General features: G+C 43.9%; 1 long non-coding RNA gene across 1 annotated transcript in view; it reads left to right on the forward strand.

The window, feature by feature from the left end:
- Positions 1-11,772, forward strand: part of LOC117199385 (uncharacterized) — a 50,681-nt gene extending 38,909 nt beyond the window's left edge. Inside the window, exons 2-4 of the long non-coding RNA XR_004480613.1 lie at positions 3,118-3,225; positions 5,834-5,969; positions 10,662-11,772. This is a non-coding gene — a long non-coding RNA (uncharacterized LOC117199385). The remainder of the gene's footprint in view (positions 1-3,117; positions 3,226-5,833; positions 5,970-10,661) is intronic.
- Positions 11,773-22,303: the final 10,531 nt, after the last annotated feature.

Here is a 22,303-nt window from a genome sequence, read left to right on the forward strand (position 1 = left end):
AAAAAAAAGGAATTAGCTTGAACCCAACAAAGCAGTTCAGGGCAGTTTGAGGTTGAGACCCAGTCTTCTTAGGCCCAAGGTGGTGGAAAGGGCTGGCTCCTCTACATTCAAGCCTTTATGAAGCAGAGTGGAAGGGGAGGGAGAATTTCTAACCCTGGGAGGAAAGCAGTGCGGGTATTTCACACTCATTGATTACTCTCATTTTACAGATGAGGAAAGTAAAGCACTTGCCATAAAGTGACCACTGGGACTCAACTTTAAACTTCTGCTAACATTAAATTCCACTGGTTGTAATTGCTTTACCTCATGGGCATCTCGCCCTCCCCTTATATGGTGGCTTTCAAGACTGGTGAGCATGTCCACTGGAAACTTCCCCTTTTCTGGGTTTTCCAGGAAAACCTGCCTCTCCTCTTTCTCCTCCTCCTTCTCAGGCCCCTCCTTCTCAGTCTCATGGCAAACTCCCCTTCCTCTTCCTGTCATCTGAACATGGATGCATCCGAGAGCTTCATCCTTAGTCTTCTTCTTCCCTTTCTCCTTACATTTGCCCTGGTGATCACAACCTAACCATGGCCCTGCCTGATTTGATTTGCTTCTTAAAATCAATGACAATAACAACACAGAAGAAAACCCCCTGGAGCAGTTACCTAAGCACGTGGAGTCCCTGAGAGACCAGCAGGTGGCTTCCTCAGGCCCCTTCCCCATCTGCCTGCTTCCATCCTCCGTGTTCGTTGGCTACCATGGTTACTCTGTCTCCTTTGGCTCTAGCCTTTGGCTCCCACTTTCTGTCTGGCCCTTCAGATGTGGCCTGTTTACCAGGCTTGACCCTTGGCTTTCCTTTGGCGTTAGGTCCTTATATCCAACAGAATTCTAGACCTGGCCACCTGAATGCCCTATAGCAAGTTATAGCAAACTCAACATGTCCACAATAAAACTGGCTATCTACCACCTCAGCCAGTAACTTCTGAGTCATTCTTTCACTCACATCAGCTCAAACTCTACTTCCTGTCAATGCTTTCTTCTGAATCTACTACTTCTTTGTCTCCTGCTATGTATATCTGTCTTTTTTATATTGCTGCGTGAAAAACTGCCACAAATTCAGAGGCTTAAGACAACACACATTTATTACCTCACAGTTTATATGGGTCAGGATTTCAGCTTGCTGCCTCCTACCTGGAGGAGCCTAGAGGCTCCTGCAGATCCTCGCCATGTGATCCTCTCGTAGGCCTTCTCATAACAGAGTAGCTTGTTTCTTCAAGGCCAGCAGGAGGGTATCCCTGATGGTTCCAGTCTCTGACCTCTATATACTTTTTTAAGGGCTCACCTGATTAAGTTGGGTCCATCCAGGATAATTTCCCCTTTGAGTAACTCACAGTCGACTGATTAGGAACTTCAATTACCTCTGCAAAATTCCTTCACCTTTGGTGTATCACAGAATGAAACCCATCATATTTTTAGTCCTCCCTCACACTCAAGGGAAGTGGGTTTCACAGGGAATGTGCACCTGTGGGTGGGAATTTTGGGGCCATCTCAGCATTCTGTCTGCCACAATATCTCATGACCTCCTGCCCGAAAACTGTAGCCCCTTCCATATAGATCTTCCTGCCTCTTCCTATTCTAATCTCTCTAGCCTCAAATCCACCTTCTCCACTATTAGCACAGTGATCTTTCCAATGGGTAAATATGATCAAATAATTATCCAGCTCAACTCTTCAAATGTTTGCTTAAAAAAACCACAAGCCCCCAAATCCACAAAAAACTAAAATAGGATAAAACAGATTCTTTCAGGTAGCATATAAGACTCTTTATGATCAAACCCTTACTAGTTTCCAGGCTCATCTCTTACTTCTTTCCTGCCAAATATTGTGCTTCAGCAAGCAAGCACACAAGCAAGCATGTATTTCCCTGAACACACAGTACTTTTTTCATTCCTCTAAGTCTTTGAATTGGCCGTTCCTCTACTTTCCTGAGATTCCATCCTCCAACGTGCGCAATGATGGTCTGACTCATGAAGTGCAATGCGTTTCTCAAATCTTATCTCCTTAGTGACGTTTTTCAGACTCAGCTGCTTTTTCTGCGCCCCACTGTACTTCCTCCACATCTGCACTGGTGCTGTCCTCACTGGAGCCCAAGAGGGAGTCATACTTGTCAAGATGTGTCTGTGATCTGGTGGGAGAGACCCCATAGAAATGTGTTGCCATTGAGGCTAAGGAACCTCCTGGGAAAAGAAGCCAAGCTCTGTCCTTTTCCAAGATTCAGGCAGGTTTGGTGATGTCTGCACAGCCAGTGGGGTGGCCTGGCTCAAGGTCTTTCCAAGGAGCCTCTTGGAGGCTTGGATTTGTCTCCTGGCCAAACGCACATTGGCCTCATTCCGATGAGTCTGAATCCTACGGGTCTGCAGGTGCCACTTCACTAAATTCTGTAAAATTTCTTTAGGGTCTACAACAAGGTGAAACATAAACAGGAGAGGGTTATATCCTCTTAATCTGCCACAGGCTGGTCTTGACTAAGGAGATTTTGGGCAAGGGGAGATGGGTGAGGGTCATAGAGGTGTGCAGGAGCAGTGTGCACTGCCTTGGTCACAGAAGCAGCTCTGGTAGAGTGGCAGGGGAGACTCTGTCCTACAGGAGGGGTGGCAGCAGCAGCTGTGTCTGATGGGAGAGGAAGTGTTTGGGCCTCAGTGTGGGGAGCCTCAGTGATGAAGCACACAGACGGTCAAACCGGGGGAAATTCTGTTGCATACCGATTCTCATTTTGAGCCGTAATTGTTATCACGTTTTGTCTCTTCACTAGACAGTATTCGTTTTTGAGGATAGACACTGAGTTCCCACTGCTTGGTATACCTGAAATTTAACATATGCCGTGGATGAATGAATGAGTGACTCTTTTCACCGTATGGAACTGAGCTCGTTGCCCTCTTAGGAGCACTGTATGCATAGAACTTTGAAAACAGATTGGGCCTGTGTATTTAGTCTTAGGTGAGAGCCGTTGGGAGGTCTACTGGATTGTCTATTGCAAACGTTAAAAATTGTCATACAATAGTGTGTGTTCATGTGTTCCTGATAGAAAAGAATAATTTTATCGGAAATAATAATAATAATATTTTATTATCTGTTTCAGAGATACTTAACCTCACTGGTCTGGCAGCTTATCCAAGGAGACTTCTTTTTCTCCTGTTCGCTATGGTGTGCATATTAGGCCACTGGAGGGAGAAGAGTGGACAACGTGGTGAGTAGTTTCAAAGTGGTTCTAGATGATTTGAAATGATCTCCAAGGCCCCCTCTCTGTTTCATATGTCCCCGGCAGCTGTTTCAAATTGATCCTCTTTGACCGTGAAACATGGAGTACTTGAAATCACCAGACTCTTCTATGCCTACCCAGGGGAAGAAAAAACAAAAAGGAAAAAGATTTCTCTTATTGGACTCAAAGTTTGGCCAGATTACAGATGTGATCAGGAGCTCAGGACTGGATGTACAGAGACATTGGTCAGCAAAATTGTCTATGATTGAATGGCTGGTTCCAATGTAATTCCATTAGCCTCATTTCTTTCTTTCTTTTTTTTTTGTAGAAACACTTAGAAAATTCAAATGCTGTATTCGTAAATTGCATTTGGGATTTAATGGTGGTATTCTCTCCCCAACTGGAATGCCTCTGTGAGTTGCCCTCTAATTCCCATTTATTTTTCCTTTATGCTTGAGCCCAATTCACATGTGGCTCAGAATAAAAGCACTTTGTGCAATCTTTTAACTGTTAAATTTGCCATCCATAGAGGTCTTGGGGTCCTGACAGAATGCCGCTCTTTTGACTGCTAATGTTAAAAAAGGAGCTCTCAGGAAATGTGGCAAAAGGGCTAACATTTGAATGTAGCTGTTCTTTTAAAATATATATTTCTATTTTAGTTACAGTCATCTTGCTATTGACTTAAGCTATTTATTTTTTGATCTTGAATGGAATCTCCCAGTGGTTATCTTGAAGCTAATAAACATATTTATTATGTGTGTTTGTATTAAAACAGCATTATTTTCTAAATTGTGTGAATTACGTACAAACACACAGGGAAATTTATTTACAAAGCACAAGATGCAGGAGATGCAGTTGGGGATTTGAATGTAGAATCGTTTGCTCTTTATCCTCTTGTAGAGTCAATAAATAAAACGTTGTTGTTTGGTCAATTTATTGGAACTCTCCATATTTTACTTATTTATTTTTACCGTATTTCTTTGTCAGAAGAATTGAGTTGGTTGTGGGTGTTTATTAGATTCTTGTTGACTTCATTTCAGGAATAGGTACTGATAGTTGCTCTCACCTAGAATTGGTCCATGTGAACTTTGGTTGGCTGAATCCCTTTGGCCCAACCAGGGAAACTTTCCAGAAATTAGGTCTAGCCAGGGTAAACATCATGTGAAATGAGCATGAAGAAGTAGCAGGTAAAGCCTACATGACTGAGACTAAGTGAACTCTATAGCTATAAAGGAATACTCCAGTGAATAAGTATTTGCTGAGAATTCACAACATGTCCAGTACTGAGGGTATACATACGCTCTTCCTTCAGGAATCTAAGATATGCTGAAATTTGCATTCACTTTCACAATGAATGTGATACGGCACATATGTGACATACACATACATCAGTGCAAAGAATATGGCAGTTGGAATTAAATAGGGATTTCAAATCCTGACTTGGCTACTTATTCTGAGTTACCTTTGTTAAATCATTCAATCAACATGAGACTCTTTTTCCATTTGAATTACGTACTGACGACAATAAATACCTTCCTGGTTGTTGTCAGTGTTAGAGATAATGTATATACAGTACATTGCATAGGGCCTGACCTATACGGAAACTTAATGACAGATGATAACATGTAAACATGTTGGAAGTGGAGTTTCACGATTTCAGATAGGCTGAGAACACAGATCCACGTTGTTTGTGATTGCTGATGTTGTCAGAGCCCTTCTTCCAATCATACACCTTGATGAAAATTGTCAGCAGCAGCGTTCTTACAAAAGCAATCACACCCTAGCAAGCCAGGGAAGTTCTCCTTAGATGATCCTCCATGTCTCAAAAGACGAGTAGCTGTGGCTCCTTGAGGTGCCAAACATTAATTCATACTGTTTTTTTCCTGAGAATTTGTGCTTTGGACAACCAGAAATCTCTGCACACTTGCCTTGCCGGGGGAGAAAGCGGGGTGGCCGTTCTCTGGGAGGGTAGGCTGGCTGAATCCCACCAAAGGCACGTCTTTCTTGGGAAGGAGCAGAGGACGTTTCCCCAATCCTTTTTGTCAACACAGTGGGAGTTATCTGAATTTCATTTGGGTATTACGTGCTGTGTGAGTTGGGTTTCTCTCTGTTAGAAGAGCTGCTGTTATTGGATTAAAACCACAGTTGTTGGGAAGCACTTAAGACTCCATGGGGGATTTCTCTAGCAAATAGCAGGGTCAGAGTTTTGTTTTTTTCTCTTTTCTAGTAACCCCACTCACCAGAGATTCCTGTTTTCGAGGTAACTATATCACATAGCTGAAGACCAAGGGGATGCAGAATTTCTTTCTTATTACCAAGGTGCCAGACTAGTCAGCCCAGAAATTATCCACAGCTTGACTTGGCCCTTGGCTGTGGGGTGGGACCACAGCCTATCTGGGGACACAGAATTCAACCGTAGGGGAGAATTTCATAAGCAACAACCTCCAGGTAAAGCCACACATTCTTACGTTGGGTAAAAAGGCCACCTTATGAATATTATTAACTCACTCCCTGATTCTCCTGTGGTTTACATTCACTGTAGATTTTATCTTTCAAGACAGCCCCTGGCATTTACCAGAGCGATGTTCTCCTTTAGGTAAAAGCTGGAGGCCAATGCCAGAACCACTGGTATGTGCAGGGTGATACCCGCCTGCCCACTGGGCCAAGAAACTGAAAGCCTGCGTTCCAGCCCCAAACCTCGTCTGCCAGCGCTCAGCCAACAAATCTACCCGGTAAGGAGAAGTGCATTCAAATGCCTGGAAAGTTTAGCACCTGCTTCTCTTTGGCTCCTGCTGCTTTAGAAAAACATTCGGAAGTTTCTGCTGGATTTGGATGAGACCGAGAAGGTGTATTTTCCCATCTCCAGAAACCTGCGCCTCACTCGGGGAGCTTCATTTACATGCACATCGGGTGCCGTCTGACTGCCTCGGACTGTACCTTGGAGCAGATCCGATGGGATCTCCACGTGCATGTCAATGAACCTCCCTTAGCCTGAGCCTCGCTCCAGAGAGGCAAAGAGCAGGCTTTTCTTGAAACTTGTTACCGCGACAATCTCAAACCAGACTCCACAATAAGGAATTTTTTTTTTCTTGCTTGTGTGTGTGCCAGGAGGATGCCACATAACTCGGTTTTCCAGACCGAGGTAATTTATTTAAACATGGATTATTTGAAAAAGGGGCAGGGATACAGGGCTTGATTTTAATCCCTGCTAACACAGAGAAAAGAATGCTCGTGTCACAACTCAGTGAGTGTAAAAATTAAAAAACGCTGAGACTATTGTTTGAAAACAGGCAAAATAATTTAAATTATTATGGAATAATCACATATCACACAACAACCTCCCACTCTTACGAGCAACAATCCAAAACAGCTCCTCCAAAGCGGGCCCAAGGGCAGAGGTTCTGTATATCATTCAAAGACCATCTGTCGTGCAATTCCTGTAGCGCCTTTGCCCTATTCTGACGGCAGGCTGAAATTTAGTCCTGGCAGTCCTCTTTCCATTTGCTAACAAACAGCAGTGATGGCAGATAAATACGGCAAACAATAGGCGTTTGTAATGAACTGGAAAGGGATGGGGAGTTCTGCATCCAGCACCAGAATCGGAAGTTTTGGGTCCTGTGCTGGGCTCCTGAGACCCCCAGGGCTTGTTCTTGCCATGTGGCAGCTCAGACAGACATCTGCGGGCCGAGCGAGGTTTCCACGCGTTCAGCCAACCTGCTCAGGGCCTGATTTAAATAAAGTTCTTTTTTCTTAAAAAAATTAATAATCACAAGGACTCAAAGTTAGGGTTTGTTTTTGCATCATTGCTGTTGGTCCGGGAAAGTCAAACATGGCACGTGGTTCCCAAAGCTGACTTTTTAGTTTGCAGTCTGTATCTTTATGCGGAGGCCACATCACCGTCCGTAACTCCCCTCACTCATGTCTTCTCGTATCCTGTCTCATTCTGTGGTTTTACAGAGCTGGTTAGAGCATCATCTCGATCGTGATGCTCCGTGTGGTGTTGATTTTCCTTGTTTCAGAAGTATCAATTTGAGATTTGATTGTTTGACGTTGAATCAGGAAGGCAAGATACTGTTACATCAACCTTCAATAATTAACAGTTTTAAGTCACAAGTTAGTAATACCTGAGAAACTCTACATTAACGCTGTGGTTTTGAATGTTCAGAGCAAGCTAGAATTCTGACCCAATCCCTCTTTTAAAATCATTTGTTGGTCACTTTTCCATGAACCGTATCTATGTACACACAAGCTCATAGGCTCATATACCCAGCTCTCCATACCCTATTTCTACCCCATTTCCTCCCCCCTCCCAATCTCTCTGTTTGTGTCTGTCACACACACACACACACACACACCCACACTCACAATTCATTAGGCAGAAGTTTCTGGAACAGTTCCCAGCAGGTTCAAGAATAGATCACATAATGAGTAGAACAGTGTTATTTGCAATAGGCACAGAACTTTTAATAATTTAATTTCTAGTTGGAGTAATAAAAAGGTTGTTCCAGCTCATCTTGTAAAATTAACACTTCATGCCACAGAGACCCTTGTCTGTATTGATAAGGAGCCCATGTGGACCTTGAGTAGCAAGGCCGCCCTAGACCTGTGAAGTGGACTCTGGGAGGGGTTGCATTTGTGTAGTCTGCGGTTCAGGCCACAGAGGAGCTGCAGTGGGTGGGTGTGGAGAAGTTCAGAGGCAAATCCCAGTCCTCTATGACTGAAATTACTAAAAGGCAAGGAGCTGATATGGGGAGCTCTTCCCACACTGCCCCTGACTTGGGTTCTCACTGACAATTCTGTCAGAATGGTGTGCTCAGCTCCCGTGCTAAAGCCCTAATGACACTCAGGCTGTAATTCATGCAGGTTTTTATTTCCACCACTACTTTGCAGCAAGCATAGTTTTAAACTCAAAACAACTGAGTGATTAAAACAATAAATTCCATTTGGAAGCCTAGGATTTTAGAGTCGTAAGGGACTCTAGGGGATTATTTACTTTATAGATGAGGCAAACTGAAACCTAGGAAAGTTAACATGATTTTCCCAAAGTCCTTCAGTAGAGCAATAAGGACTCTATTTGGGGCTTTCCAATCCTAGGTCAGTGCTTTTTGTCACACCACACTGTCCCTTTAGGTCTTGGTAGCATAGGTCCCTGAATCCTACCGTGCTTGGTGATGTAAACTGACGTACAAGTGGAATTTGTGGAATCACAGGATTGGAAGACCCCGACCTTTAGACCAATCCATGCCAGTATTACGATAGTATGGCGGACAATTGAGACATCTCTTCAGTCTTTGTGAACTAATTGCTAGAGCCTTCTTTCGTGTGCAGTCCACTGTGTCATTTTAGTTGGTTCTGTATGTAACAGATCTGTTTACCTATCTGGCTATTGGCAAATAACTATAACTCAGGTTACCTGACTTCTAGAACAGTGTTTTTTCCCCTTCCCACTCCGCCATTTTTTTTCCCCTACAGGGTGGGGAAGATCCCATTAGTTGGATACTTTCGCCACATGTGATTTCTTCCCTGCCCAGTGGTGTGCTGGTGGTGCCACTCTTGAGAGCCAATTTTTGTCAGGAATTTTGAAAGTTAGTTGTTAAATGGCTGACAGCTTTAAAAGGACCGCGGCAGATTATTTACACCGCAGAAATTGGCAAACATTACAAGTCAGGGCAACCCCTCCCCAGAGAGCTGGTTGTTCAACATTTACCAGCGCACAATGGCTCCTGTCCTTACTTTCCTATCTTTCCTAAGACCAATAGGTGAATTAAAAGATTTGCTATGTATAGCAAATCTGTACTAACCAAACAATAATCTGACAGCACTATTGTTTTCATTATTGGTACTTGGGGCGGTGACTTAATTGGAGACACATAGAAATACTTATTTCTAGATCTTTCTAGAACTGTTGCACTGCTCATATAGACAATATCTCACAAGCCATATCCATGTATGCTGCCAGAAAGGAATTTGTTCAGACTGCTGAGTAAGTTCAACACATCTCCATGTAATGTCTGTGGATTCTTACCCTCTCCTTGTTTCAGACGAGGAAATGAAGGCCCTGGGTTATGCTAGCTCTTACTGGGCTTCCAGGGCAAGTGCAGGCTTTGTCTCTGCCAGGATAAGTCAAACTGGAACGCGTGCTGAAGGCAGATGCTGCTAAAAACCATACAGGGAATCGAGCTACTCCAGTACTTCTTGGGTGGTAGAGTCAAAGCAGCGAAGAGAGAGTTTCAAGCTCAATGCCGGGTCGACTCCTAAGTCACCCAACCTGGTTAATAAATGAGCCGTTTTGTGAAAACCTACGTGTGCATCTCTGGATGGTATTCTTTCTGGTGAGGCTTCCTCTTCTGTCCTCCTGTCTGAACTCGAGTGACTACAGTGGGTTATCTGAGCACCACTTTTCCTTGAAAGCGATCAAGTGTGAAATTTCTTTCCCTGTCCAAAACAGTGCATATCCTAACTGCTGGCAATGTTTTGCACTGGAAAACATAGACTAGAGGAGAACTGAAATTTAGTTCTGGTCTGTTAGTGCTAGACCAGCCCTGTGGCACTGGGCAAATGGCCCAATCACTTAAAGCCTCAGTACACTCATCCCTAAATGAGATTAAAACTACTGGGTCTGTATGTATACATATGACAGCAGGCTGGTAATTTTCTAATGCAACCACTTGGGATCCCTTCTTCCCATCCTCCACATTTTCTTCATATAACTCATCTATTTTTGCATCTCCCATACCTCTTTTAATATTCTAAATGAAGTCCTCTATCTTTATAGCCGTGATTCTTCAAGAGTGGTCTCCAGACCAGCAAGGCCAACATCCCTTAGGAATTTGTTAGGAATGCAGTTCTCAGGCCTGACCCTGGATCAGCTGAATCAGAAACTCCTTACGTGGGGGCCTCGCAGTCTGTGTTTTGACAAGCTTTCCGGGTGATTCTGGTAGACAGTGTCAGGCAGCCAGGTCGAGGGGTGGACATGAGGAGTGGCATGATATGTGTGGGGAGCAGCCATCTCAAAACCCCTCTGGCGGGCTTCCCTGGTGGCGCAGTGGTTGACAGTCTGCCTGCCGATGCAGGGGACACGGGTTCGTGCCCTGGTCAGAGAGGATCCCACATGCCACGGAGTGGCTGGGCCCATGAGCCATGGCCGCTGAGCCTGCGCGTCCGGAGCCTGTGCTCCGCAACGGGAGAGGCCACAACAGTGAGAGGCCTGCGTATCGCAAAAAAAAAAAAAAAAAAAAAAACCTCTGGCGATCAAGGCCAAAGTTTTCTCTAAAGCTGGGCACTTTTACCCAGTTTTCAAAAAGCATACTAGGTACCAGCTTGCAAAAGTGAAGAGTCTGAGATGACGATCGTTAATCGTAAAAGCAGTAATGATGTGTGTGTAGTGCTTTTTACATTTCAGTATTTTTACCTCATTTTCTCAGTTGGGGCTTGGAGCTGGCAGCTAGAAGAGTGATGGTGAGAGGCTGTGATACTCCGCGTGGAGGCCTAGCATCTTAACAGGCTGATTTCCATTCAAGGAGCAATGTGGCCCCTGCTCCCAGGCCACGTTCCCTGGAGTGTGGTGATGGGCAAAACGCCACTGGTGTCACACACAGATTCTGCTGCTCTCTCAGATTTGGATCAACAATCTTTTCTGGGGAATTGTGGATCCAGCAGACCAATAATCACATATCTCAACCAATGACAGATACCACAAGGGAAATGATTTTCACATTTAAGTCACCCAAGTCCGTGACCAAACAAGTTACAGTGTAGATGGAAAAACTCTTGTTTCTGCAGCTCGTGGGTGAGAAGAGCCTGCTGACTGGGAATTATTTACACCGCAAGTCAGAAGGGGCTGCAGAATCGGGTGACATATGGCCCCCGGGCCTCTCACTCCTGTGATTGGCAGGTCACACTCTCTGGTTTTTTGACTAAGGCCTGTCACAGTTGAAAAGACAGCTAGTGAAATGGTTTTCACTTCACTGAGGGCGATGTCACAGGTCACCCAACGCTGCTACCCCAACAGTGAAATGCTGCAGTGCCTCTCCATTAGGGACGGTGCTCAGAGTAGTTTCACTCTGCTGTGTGTTCCTGCTGGATGAAATGGTTGCCAGATGGACTAATGGAAAGAAGAGGAAACGCTGTAACTTACACATATTTGCCAAAGCCGACAAGACGATGTATTATTTATTAACAGACTTACAGGGAAGTTAGAATCACAACGGAGCAAATATGAGAAGGAAGTGTCCAAAATAGGTTGTTTTGGACAAGAATTAAGAAACAAACAAGAAAACACCACAGCAACATCCTGATGAAGTAGGAAATTTATAAGGAAGATGTAGAAACTCAAGAGTGTCTTTCAAGGGATACATTTGATCTGATTTGATAGAATCTGAAGTACAGTTGGTGGCAAACCTCTGCAGAGTTTCCCTGGCTTGTACACATCACACAAAAGCATATATTCATTAATGCAAATACATATTTAATTGTCCTTAAAATGAAGTTATATAGCATTTAGAAATGAATAAATGCATAGCCTTTGGGATTGTTCATGGTGACATCTCTCGTTCATTTTGTGTGTGTGTCTGTGTCTGTGTCTCTGTGTGTGTGTGTGTGAGAGAGAGAGAGAGAGAGAGAGAGAGAGAGAGAGAGAGAGAGGCCTCATTCTCATCAGTGATGGTCTTCTATGGTTTCAGAGAAGGATATGGTTCATTCTGGACATGTGATAGAATTTGAAACGGTAGGGAGCCTGGACCCTGTGTGCATTTTTCTAAGCAACACCTCCCTTCTCTCTTTCTGTTTTTTCCTTTCTTTAAAAAGTTTTTAAATCTTGAATTGGTGCTCAAACTCATCATGGGACGTGATTAGAAAAACAGAAAATAACGTCAAATCTGATAACACTGGCGAAACATATCTTTAAAGGGATTAAAAAATCTAAAACCACATGAATGTATTATCTAGCCTTCACATCTTTGCTGCACCCTATTTCAGAGAGCACATTGATTTTTGAGTGTCGTCCTTGGTGCAGCTGTCGAGATCAGGAGATACTGCGCAGTTTGTTCATCACAGGAAGGGCGGGTTCCCAGAACGGTTAAAGAGCAAATTGCACTGAGAGTAGTATATATTTGGTCAAAATAAAACAATTCTATGGAAATGAAGATTTCTCCTTTTGTCTCGCCTTGTCTGTCTGTGGTTTCTACAAAATTTTTCAACTCTTATTTTTCTTTCTCACAACTACTGACAGAAAAAAAATTAAACTTTGACTTCGATGTTTTAAACTTTCTGAGTGAGTTGATTGTACACATCATAATTAAAGACCAAACATTGGTTGATGTCCACCTGGTAAAAACCGGTGGTGAATTAATTAAACAGAGTGCTTTTTATTCTATATAATCAAAGCTAGTTAGTCATTTCTGCTATTATGTGAATAAATGTGAAAACAGTTAATCTGAAATCCATAGGTAGGTTTCAGTTTAATTCCTATTGTAGCTGACAATAGGGACCCAGGCTCAATCAGTGTTTTTTTTACAGTGAGACTTTTTTTTCAACTTAAAGTAACAAATGATCATCCTTTATGTTAAAAGTTTGAACTATACCCACAATTCATGCATGATTGTTTCCTGCCATGGATGTTACGATTAGATGTTATTATAGCGGTTTTATATATGCATGTTTGACGATACATGCTAATTTATAGGGTTTATCACCATCTGAAATCCACCCTCCCCCCACCCCTTTAGTCAGTTGGTGGTCTTTATTCAGAATGTCCTTTGCTTGTTGTATGCCCAGCCTGATCCATTAGCAGCTGTTTTTTCTTGTGTTCGTCCTTTCTCAGACATTTTGGTTTTGGCTGTTTGCATGTGAGGTCAAATGACAAAGAAATTAAAAATCCTGCCGTCAAGTAAGCAAATGCCCCAGTTGACCTACCGAGTAAATTTGTTTTTGTGTAGTTGTGCACAATACAGCCTGACTGTAAGACATTGGAGGGAAGGTGTGTCTATACTTCTAAGAGATATATTTCACCTTGATCTTGAGTTCGAAGATCATTCAAGTTGTGGCTCGCTCTTTCCTTCAGCAAACCTGTGTGATCCCAAAGTAGGCAGACTGGGGTAGGTGGCGAATTCCATCACCTGTCCCTTTGGCTTTCATTCAATTAGCAACGAGGCCACTTTTGCCCATTTCTGCCATAGAGCTCAGAGGGCAGGTTAGATATTCACTTTGAAGGGTCTTAAAGATTTATTTGTGTACATGACACTCCCGTTTTTTCACCCTCTCAGGATACCTTTCATTCTGAATCTCTAAGCAAACTGGAATAAGTTGAAACAGCTTTTGTCTAGTGAGTAGTGTTAAATAAAAATTATTAGCAATTCCTGACTTGTATTAATTTCAAATATTAAAAGCTCTGTAAGCCTTTGCTTTTTGGTTATATGTAACCACTCTATCTGTTTTGGTGAATAGTGTACTGGTCTTCCAAATTCTGACCTAGTTCCTGAGATAGCTGATGATGTCTTTTTTCTCTGTTGGAAGAACTTTTTGAAGAACAGTACGTGCATCTTACAATATTTCTCTTACTACAGAATTAAAGTTTATTGTAGAAAATATAGATTATCGAAAAGAAGACAATAAACATCACCTTTAATTTTACCTTCTACAGATAAGCACTCCATAGTATGAGGAATTTACTTCTAGACATTTTCCTCTATGCATATAAAAAAACGAATATTATTTCCTTATCAGGGCTTAAGGGGTTAAAAGGAAAAGAGGATTATTTCACTTCTTGCTTACATTTTCAGCTCCCTCAAGGTCCCCTCTTTAACAGACTGTCTCTGGAGTGATTCAGGATGCCGAAGCAGTTGATCACTGAATAAATCTTCCCTGACTCTGAAAATGTTACAGTATAATGCAGCACACACAACGCAGGTTGCAGCTGAGCTGCTCTGTGGCCAGAGATGATCTCTGGGTAAAGAAACTGCTTGGAATTACCCAGGGGAGTTTGCATTTCTGTAGCGAAATAGTGAGCACAGAAATGGAATTGAGTAACTTGCTCAATATTTTGGCCATATAAACACTAAGCACTGGCTAGGGGAGCAGAAGCTAAAAGAAATCTCGGTACCTTTTGATTCAGGGAAAAGCAGGATACCTTATAAATGTCACTCATTTGGAGAGCCCCAGAAATGGGCATTTCAAATACATCATCAGACGGCTGGCAGGATGGAACGTCCTGGAAGCCCCATGTCTCTTGGTGCCACCGTGAACAAGAGAGCCATGTAGCATGAGGTAACGTCTGCTTCACAGAGCCTCGGAGCCTCAGGTGTCGGCCTGTCCTCTGTGTCAATGTTGGGATGTGAGAGGCGGGGTGGGCAGTTGGCTGGGGAGGAACACTTCAAATAGATTTTCTGAGAGATCGGTTTTCTCAGCCTTCGGACAGTGAGCAATCGGTTCTTGCACTTGGATTTCAAGGAATATTTTCATGCCATTCTGACCATCAGAATCATTTTGGAACCTATCCCTCCAAACTGTGAGCTACTGGTCTTATTCAATTTTTGTATTTCCTGTGCTGAGGCAGGTGCCTGAAACATACTAGACGCCCAGTAAAAACTTACTGAATGAAGAAATGAGTGAATGTGTGTTGTCAGCAATGACTTAGGATTAGCTACAATGTGGGAAGGGCATGGCCATACACAGCAGAAGATCCTTTTGTGTACCATCTCTGCTTCATGTACCAAGGAAAGTAAACCCTTAAGTACAGCCACTATGGTCTAGTCTACGGAGGTTGCAAACTGTCAGTGTCAATTCAGTACAGAGACCTGTTTCCCAGGGTCGTGAGGTGGGGCGAAGGGTGGCAGAGGTGTCTCAGAGTATTAAAAAATACTCTCAGTGTAAATGCCTTTGGAAGAAATACTTATTTTCTTAGACACACGCTTACTTGTGTTAAAAGACATTGCCCCATATCCCAATTTACTTGCCTTTCTTGCGAAGACATGTGAACTTGACAGCCTTGGTGTGGTGCAAAGCTTCTCCATAGACCAAAATGTACTGAACCTGACTCTCCAGGGGTCAGATTTTATAATCTCCAAGCATTTATAATTTCAAAAGCTCTCCAGATAACGTGGATACGGGTGGTCTGCGCACAGGCATTTGGGAACCGGTGGTATAGAGGAAGGGCTAATGTGGCTTCCCCATTTTTCTATAATTTATGTAAACCATTTAGTCTTAATGTCCAATTACTATGCAGTGCCATAACAATTACCACATGTATGTTGTTAACTGTGTGCCTGATTAACTTTATTACAGGTTGTATCTGAAATAGCAGTAACTGTACCTACATGGGGTCTCGGTCTTCAGAGATTTTATGAGCAGAATATTAGAGACATAAAGGGAGCACAGTTCAGGGCCCAACTTTGTAAGTTTTTACGTGTATCTCTGTGTGGAAAGTTAAGCTGTAAACACTTTGTCATCGTTTTTTAAACATTATTTTTAATCTGTAGAATATTGTTGGTATCTCTTTCATGGTACTTGGACTTTCATTTCCTTTGTGATGAATTTGGGAGAAAGGAGAAAGATGATCTAAAAGTATGCAGCACAAGCAAAATTTTGTTGTGATGGCAGTCTCCCTGTTGATCTAATATCAGACCATCCAGCGGTACCCACCCCCCCACCTGGTGACGGGGGGACAGGGCCAAGAAAGCTTGAACCAGAAGCCATATTGAATTCAAAGATCCATTCCAAGGAAAGAAAGAACATTTTGCTCAGGACAGACTCTCTAAATGACCGATGTGTCCCTCATTCTACCACAGAACTTTACTACACCAGAAATTGCTGGCCACGACTTGTTTATAGCGCCCATGACACAAGATATGACCTTTTCTGACAGTGGTCTTGAAGTCAAATTTCAGCCAGTTACCACCATCTTGTCCCCTTCCGGTAAAAAAAAGAGGGTGGGGGGGAAAGGCAAATTGAAAGGATTATATGGATGAAATAAGTATAGAACAAAGCACATTTTTGGAGATGGGTCATTATTTTACCTAACTATTGAGGATGGTGGATGGACAAGAAAGGCCCCTTCCCGAGTGCCACAGGGGATGGAACAATGATGTGTCCTCACCTTCAAGAGTTCACAGTGTGTCAGGCTTCCTCTGGGTCTAACCATCAAAGGAATCAGCAGGAATATCACTTCCTGAATCACCTGGCCACTCATTGACACCAACCCCCTTCAGGTTTAGTGAAGAGCCGAGCTCTGACATAAAGGAGCTGCTCTAGCTCCATTTCCACCTTGAGTGACCCCCCAGGGAGGCCATGATGATTATTCAAGCCTGGGCTTTGGTGCTCAGGACCACCTGACTTCACATTCCAGCCTTAATACTAACTTCTGGTGCCCTGCAGGGCTGGGTACGGGAGCCCCGTGAGCCTTGTTTCTGTAGGTGATAAACAAAGAGGACGATATCCACCTTGCAGTGTTGCTTTGAGGATTAAGTGGGCTTGTGTAGGTACAGTGCCCATCACATGGTCATTACTGAGCGAGCAGTGCCATTTTCCTATGCAACCCGCCACCATGGAGGGTTCAGACTCTGTTCCAGTACGGAGGGACCAATGTGGCTTTCCAGGGGAGGGCATCTTCTGCAAATCAACCCTCTCCCCCAACCCCCGAGGCTAACTGGGCAGTTGTCTGTAACCAGGAGCACTAGTTTGGATCTGGGGACCAGGTCTTACCAGAAACATGTTACCAGTCTCACAGTTGCACGCTCTGTTAAAGTGTCATACAGAGGCCTGGCTGGCGCCAAAAGGGGCCAAGAGTGCGCTGCTTTCTGCGCATGCGAGGGAGAAGGGGCGTCAAAAGGGCCAGAGACCGCTATGGGTCAAGGTCAGGAGGTGCTTTATGATTCTTTTAAGAACCTGCAGTTGTTTACAGCAGTGAATTTGAGGGGTAAAGCAGATTAGTCAGAAATATCTTACTGCAACGGGGCTGTCTTTTGAAGGCCTGCTTTCCCCTCCCTTCCTCTTTCCTCCTCTCCTTGTGACCAAGGCTGTTGACCCAGAACCATACCCCTGTCCCTCCCTCTGGGGAAACGTTCAGAAAAACCACCACCAGCCAGATCCTCTGGCTGTGCTCACAGCACAGGAATGAGAGAGTCTAACCACCAGGAAGCTGGTGCAGGCTGGTTCAGCTCCAAAAGCGGGACCAACCTTGCCCTGCAGCCCGTCACCGTCTCACTGTAATAGTAAGATCTCCTCCTGCCGTGCCATGATGGTTTGACGGGCTCCTGACCAGATACCAAAGGACCATACGAGGACAGAAAAGAGGTGGCACCCCAGTTCCCGGAAGAACCCTGCCTATTCCCAGAAAAACAATACTTTTGCCTCCTTTCCATTAGCCTTGCCTTTAAACCTTGTCTCAGTTGCACCCCGGCTGAGAAGTTCATTTTTGAACTAAGTTCCCGCTTCTCTATACTCTGGCCCTCGAAAAAAGCTTGCCCTGCTCGATCTCAGCTTTGGTTTCGTTTTCTGGCTGCGTGATTCAGAAGGTTAAAGAGAAACTCCCTGGCCAAGACAGGGGGGTCTCCGCTCAGGCTAGGGCCCCAGTGGGGGGGTTCATACCACCCAGTTGGTGGCACCTTCAGGGTTTAACAGAGCCTAATGCAAGCATCCCCTAGGCTGAAGGGCCTCTCCTGATGCATCCTATCCACACTTGGTCTTGTTCTTTAGTTAATCCTCTGACACTTTGTCCTACCAGTGATTTGGTGTGATATTTTGCAATGTCTGCTAATTATTTAACACGTTTACTTCTTATCTCCTTTAAGGAGGAGTACACTTTAAGGATTGTAAGCTTCAGAAGGGTAGAGAAGAATTTTCCATTTCTTTTGTCATTCTTTCAGCTCCTAGTCAGGGGCCCTGTGCATACTGGTAAGTGTGGCAACAAATAATCTGTTGCATATACAAGTGCTCATGTTTCTAAAAGGTCGTCAGATGCAGTCAGTGAATTCTTATCATACGACAGATTGGAATTCATTGGGAAAGGGATATTCCTTTATTAACGCTCCCGGTCACCTTAACTTAGTGCAGAATATTCAACATGGTTGAACGTCACTTGCTAATCAAGGAAGGATGTCTGGAGTGATGAGCGGCACAGACCCAAAGTAATCCCTGGTTTTGTTTTCAAGAAGAGGTGTAACTTTTCAGACAATTCACTTCAGCATTTACTGCTTCAGCTCCCTCATCTGAGTTGAGTGTTGAACAGATAATATCTAAGTTTCTGGTATTGTCTAAGACTTTGTTATCTTTAAGTGTTTTAAGGTTTCTCTTATGATTGTGACTGCTCCGTGTACCTCCCATAGCTGTCTTGGAAGACGCAGAAGCTGAATTATTCATCTTTTAAAAAAGTTACATTTCCAATGAACAATTTTTTGTTGGTTTTGCTTACTTTTGATAAAATTACAAAAAATTATGTGATAAAATGAAGGTTTTACCCAAGATGAGGATTCTAAAAAGGTATTTTTAAAAAAATCAAGAATAACTTTCTAGTAATTTTTATGAAAAATATTTTATAGCATTTCTATAACTATATTTAAAAATTTTGTGTTTAGATTTAAAACTCACAACTCAATGCTATAAAGCTGTGAAAAGTAGAGAGACTAAAAAAATCTAATATCTAAATAAATATTTTTTTTTCTGGTAAAATTATAGGCAGTATTATGAATGTTCTGCCTGATTAACTTCCGATTACAACATTCTCATTGGAAAAGTCCTTCAGGTAAAATAGGACAAGCTGTAGTATAATAATAGGCTGAGAAACGTGGCTTCATGGACACAGTCAGGCATCAAGTATTTAGCTGCTCCTGGGGTGTTGAGCTCTGGGCTGGAGACATAGCGAGACAATACATTTTGGTAGATTCTGTCCTCAGGGCATACATTCTGATGTAGGACTTGTATTTCCTATACAGTATAATATCTATGTCTTATATGTACCTATCTCTTTATTTCTATCAACTGAGTAAATAAATCCACCCAACCAAACTCTTACTTTAAAAAAGAAAACAAACAGACAGAAAAAAATCCCCCCAAAACGTAAAACAGTAGTTTTACAATTTCTTTTCTAACATAATTTTCAAAGTTCTACTTACTCTGAAAATTTTACATTGGTGGTCTGCACTTGAACCCCAGTGACTGACATTCTGATAACCCCTGGCCTGCCCAGATTCTTCTTCTTAGCTGAAAACACAGCATTTGCCTGAAGACAACATCTCTGAGTTATTCTACGAATTTGAATTCCGTTAAAAACCAATCAGAAGGAAAACACAAAAGAGACACAAATAAATTATCCTGATTTCTTTTAGGCCCTGGACCTAAGTTTATTTTCAGGCCCATCTCAACATTTTGTATTTATTTATGCAGAGTCTGCTTTGTTTTAAAAAGGACTTAAGGTTACTCTGTGTTCTCTAGTTTTAGTTCTCCAGCGGAACTAATTTGAACAAATCCACCAGATAGTACAAAGTGGGTCCTATGTTGAAGATGTGGCAAACACCCAACTGTCACTGAGAAATCAGAAGGGTGCTAAAAAGCCTTATGAACCTAGAATATTTTCCCCCTTTGACTTTCTCATTATCAGATTTCATTAGAATCACTTCTTAGGAATCTTCTGTAGACAGGCATTTTAACTGGGTGAAGATGTTACCTGGGAGAGGCGCCAAATAAACTAATCTGTGTTAATGTGTTATATATCTGATTAATTCATGGTTGCAAACACAGTGCCTCCGGCGCCAGGCCAGTAGCTTGCGAGAGGGCTGCTGACTGCGGTGGCACTGGACAGGAGTGGCGGGCCAGATGCGGCCTGGCCCCTGCGAGTGTGTAGGACTGAGGTCCAGGCAGCCGTTTGCCTTCCTTTTGAGAAGATTAATGCCTGAAATAGCCTGATGTTTAAAATGTTGATAATTAATTCAGAATTTCTGGAAACACTGCATGGTCTTACAAAATCTCTGTGGCCACCCTGATTTGGGCCGGGCTCACGGGCCTCCAGTTTGCTACCTCTGGATTTGGCATTAGTCGTGTTGTATCCTAATGGCAGGTCCAGAATCAGGTGACTGTTCTAAATGTTCTGTGAGGGCATGAGTGGAGAAGGAGGTCTGGGGATAATACCCAATACCTGGGCATGGGATATGGGGGGCGCTGGGCAGGGCTCGGGTCCCGTAGACCTGACTGGAGTCAAGTCTGAAGGAGGATGAGGGCCTGAGGAGGGTTGGATGGGGGCCACATCCTCATCTCTTCTGCCTGGAATGAGACCCTGAGTGACTTGGAGGCTTTTGTGAGCTTCAGTAAATGACACTCATTTTCCTTTGATGTGGAAGCTGCCCTTGTCCGGTGTTCAGAGAGCTCTGCGTGTTCTTTGGTTCTCAAGGTGCTCCTGAGCAGAGCAGATACCAGGGTCCTGCCCCATCAGTGAGCAAACAACCCCCGCTGTGAGGCTTGCTGGCTGCTTCTCAGCCAGAGGATTAGCGATGATTTAAAGGAACGCAGGAGGACACTTAGAAGAGTGTCTTCTTGGCACTGGAGTCAGCCAACAGCTGGCCTTCAGGAGGAAGGCAGTCCTTTAATTCAGGACCAAAACCATAATTTTTCAAACAGCTCCCCTGAGTCCACTGTGACAGTCTGGCATTTATGACAAGGAGACGCCTTCAGAGCCAGGTTCATTGTGAAAGCTCTTCACTGCGCCCCAGGCATGAGCCTCACTGGGGGACAGGGTCACCCCACCAGGTGGCCTTGACAAGTGGGATTCTAACACAGAACCTGCTGGCGATGGTATGGGAGTTTGTGGGTGGAGGTGTGAGGGTGCAAGGAGGGCAAGATTATCTCGAACAAGATTAGCATTTGAGAAGTGGCTTGCTTTGTTTTACGTTTTTGGAAATACAGGACTGTATGAAACTTCCGGTTCTCCGTTTTATCCGCTTCCTGGGCCTGCCATTAGGGGGAGCTCTGCGCTTGACTAAAATGCATAGATGGCTTAGTTCTGCGGGCATCTGAGATTTTCAGAGAACTCAGTCCTCATTTTCTTTTCTTTTTCATGCTATGCCTTTGTCCTGCAGCAACAAGTGATGACTTTAGGGTATTATTTCAGGAATGGATGTGAGAAGGAACTGGGAGTGAACAAAAGAGAAGTAGTTGGTGTTGAGGTTGGTATTTTGGAACAAGAGGAAGTTCTGTTGGAGAAGTAGTGTGTGTGTGTTTGTGTGTGTGTGTGTGTGTGTGTGAATACGAGAGAGAGAGAGAGAGAGAGAGAGAGAGAGAGAGAGAGAGAGAGAGAAGGAGAGAGAGGGAGAGAGAGGGAGAGAGAGAGAGAGAGAGAGAAGGAGGAGGAGGAGGAGGAGGAGGAGGAGGGGGAGGAGGAGGAGGAGGAGAAGAAGAAGAAGGGAGGGAGGGAGGGAGGAGGAAGAGAGAGAAAGAGAAATTGTTAGTTATTATGAGACAGACTGTATGTGAGTTAAGTGAGTCTTACAGGGGCTTTTGGTTTTCATTGATAGGACCACAGCATTTCCTTGTCATAGACACTGATTAGACTCCTGAGTTAATCATCACAGAGCAGTTGACCAGCTGACCCACAGATCAGATGGAGCTAAGAACAATCTACGATGGAGTGCACTGCTCAACAGCAGATAAGTGGTTGGAGCGTTTGCACCCCACTAAGATTGTATGGTCCATTTCGGTTTGTGCTGCTGGCTGCAGTGCATTGATTTAATTCCCAGTCAAGAATCTGGAAATACATGCAGGATCGGTAGCTGTTCTGCAGCTGCACACACAGAAACACCGTGCATGTTGCCTTTTTTTTTTTTTTCCGGTACGCGGGCCTCTCACTGTTGTGGCCTCTCCCGTTGCAGAGCACAGGCTCCGGACGTGCAGCCTCAGCGGCCATGGCTCACGGGCCCAGCCGCGGCATGTGGGACCTTCCCGGACCGGGGCATGAACCCGTGTCCCCTGCATCGGCAGGCGGGCTCTCAACCACTGCGCCACCAGGGAAGCCTGCATGTTGCTTTTGTAATAAGGAGGAATCTAGTCTCCGACATTCTCTGCCTGGCTCCCTTCTTCCTCCTCAGCG

The sequence above is a fragment of the Orcinus orca genome, chromosome 12, assembly GCF_937001465.1.
Source record: "Orcinus orca chromosome 12, mOrcOrc1.1, whole genome shotgun sequence".
Classification (NCBI taxonomy): Eukaryota; Metazoa; Chordata; class Mammalia; order Artiodactyla; family Delphinidae; genus Orcinus; species Orcinus orca.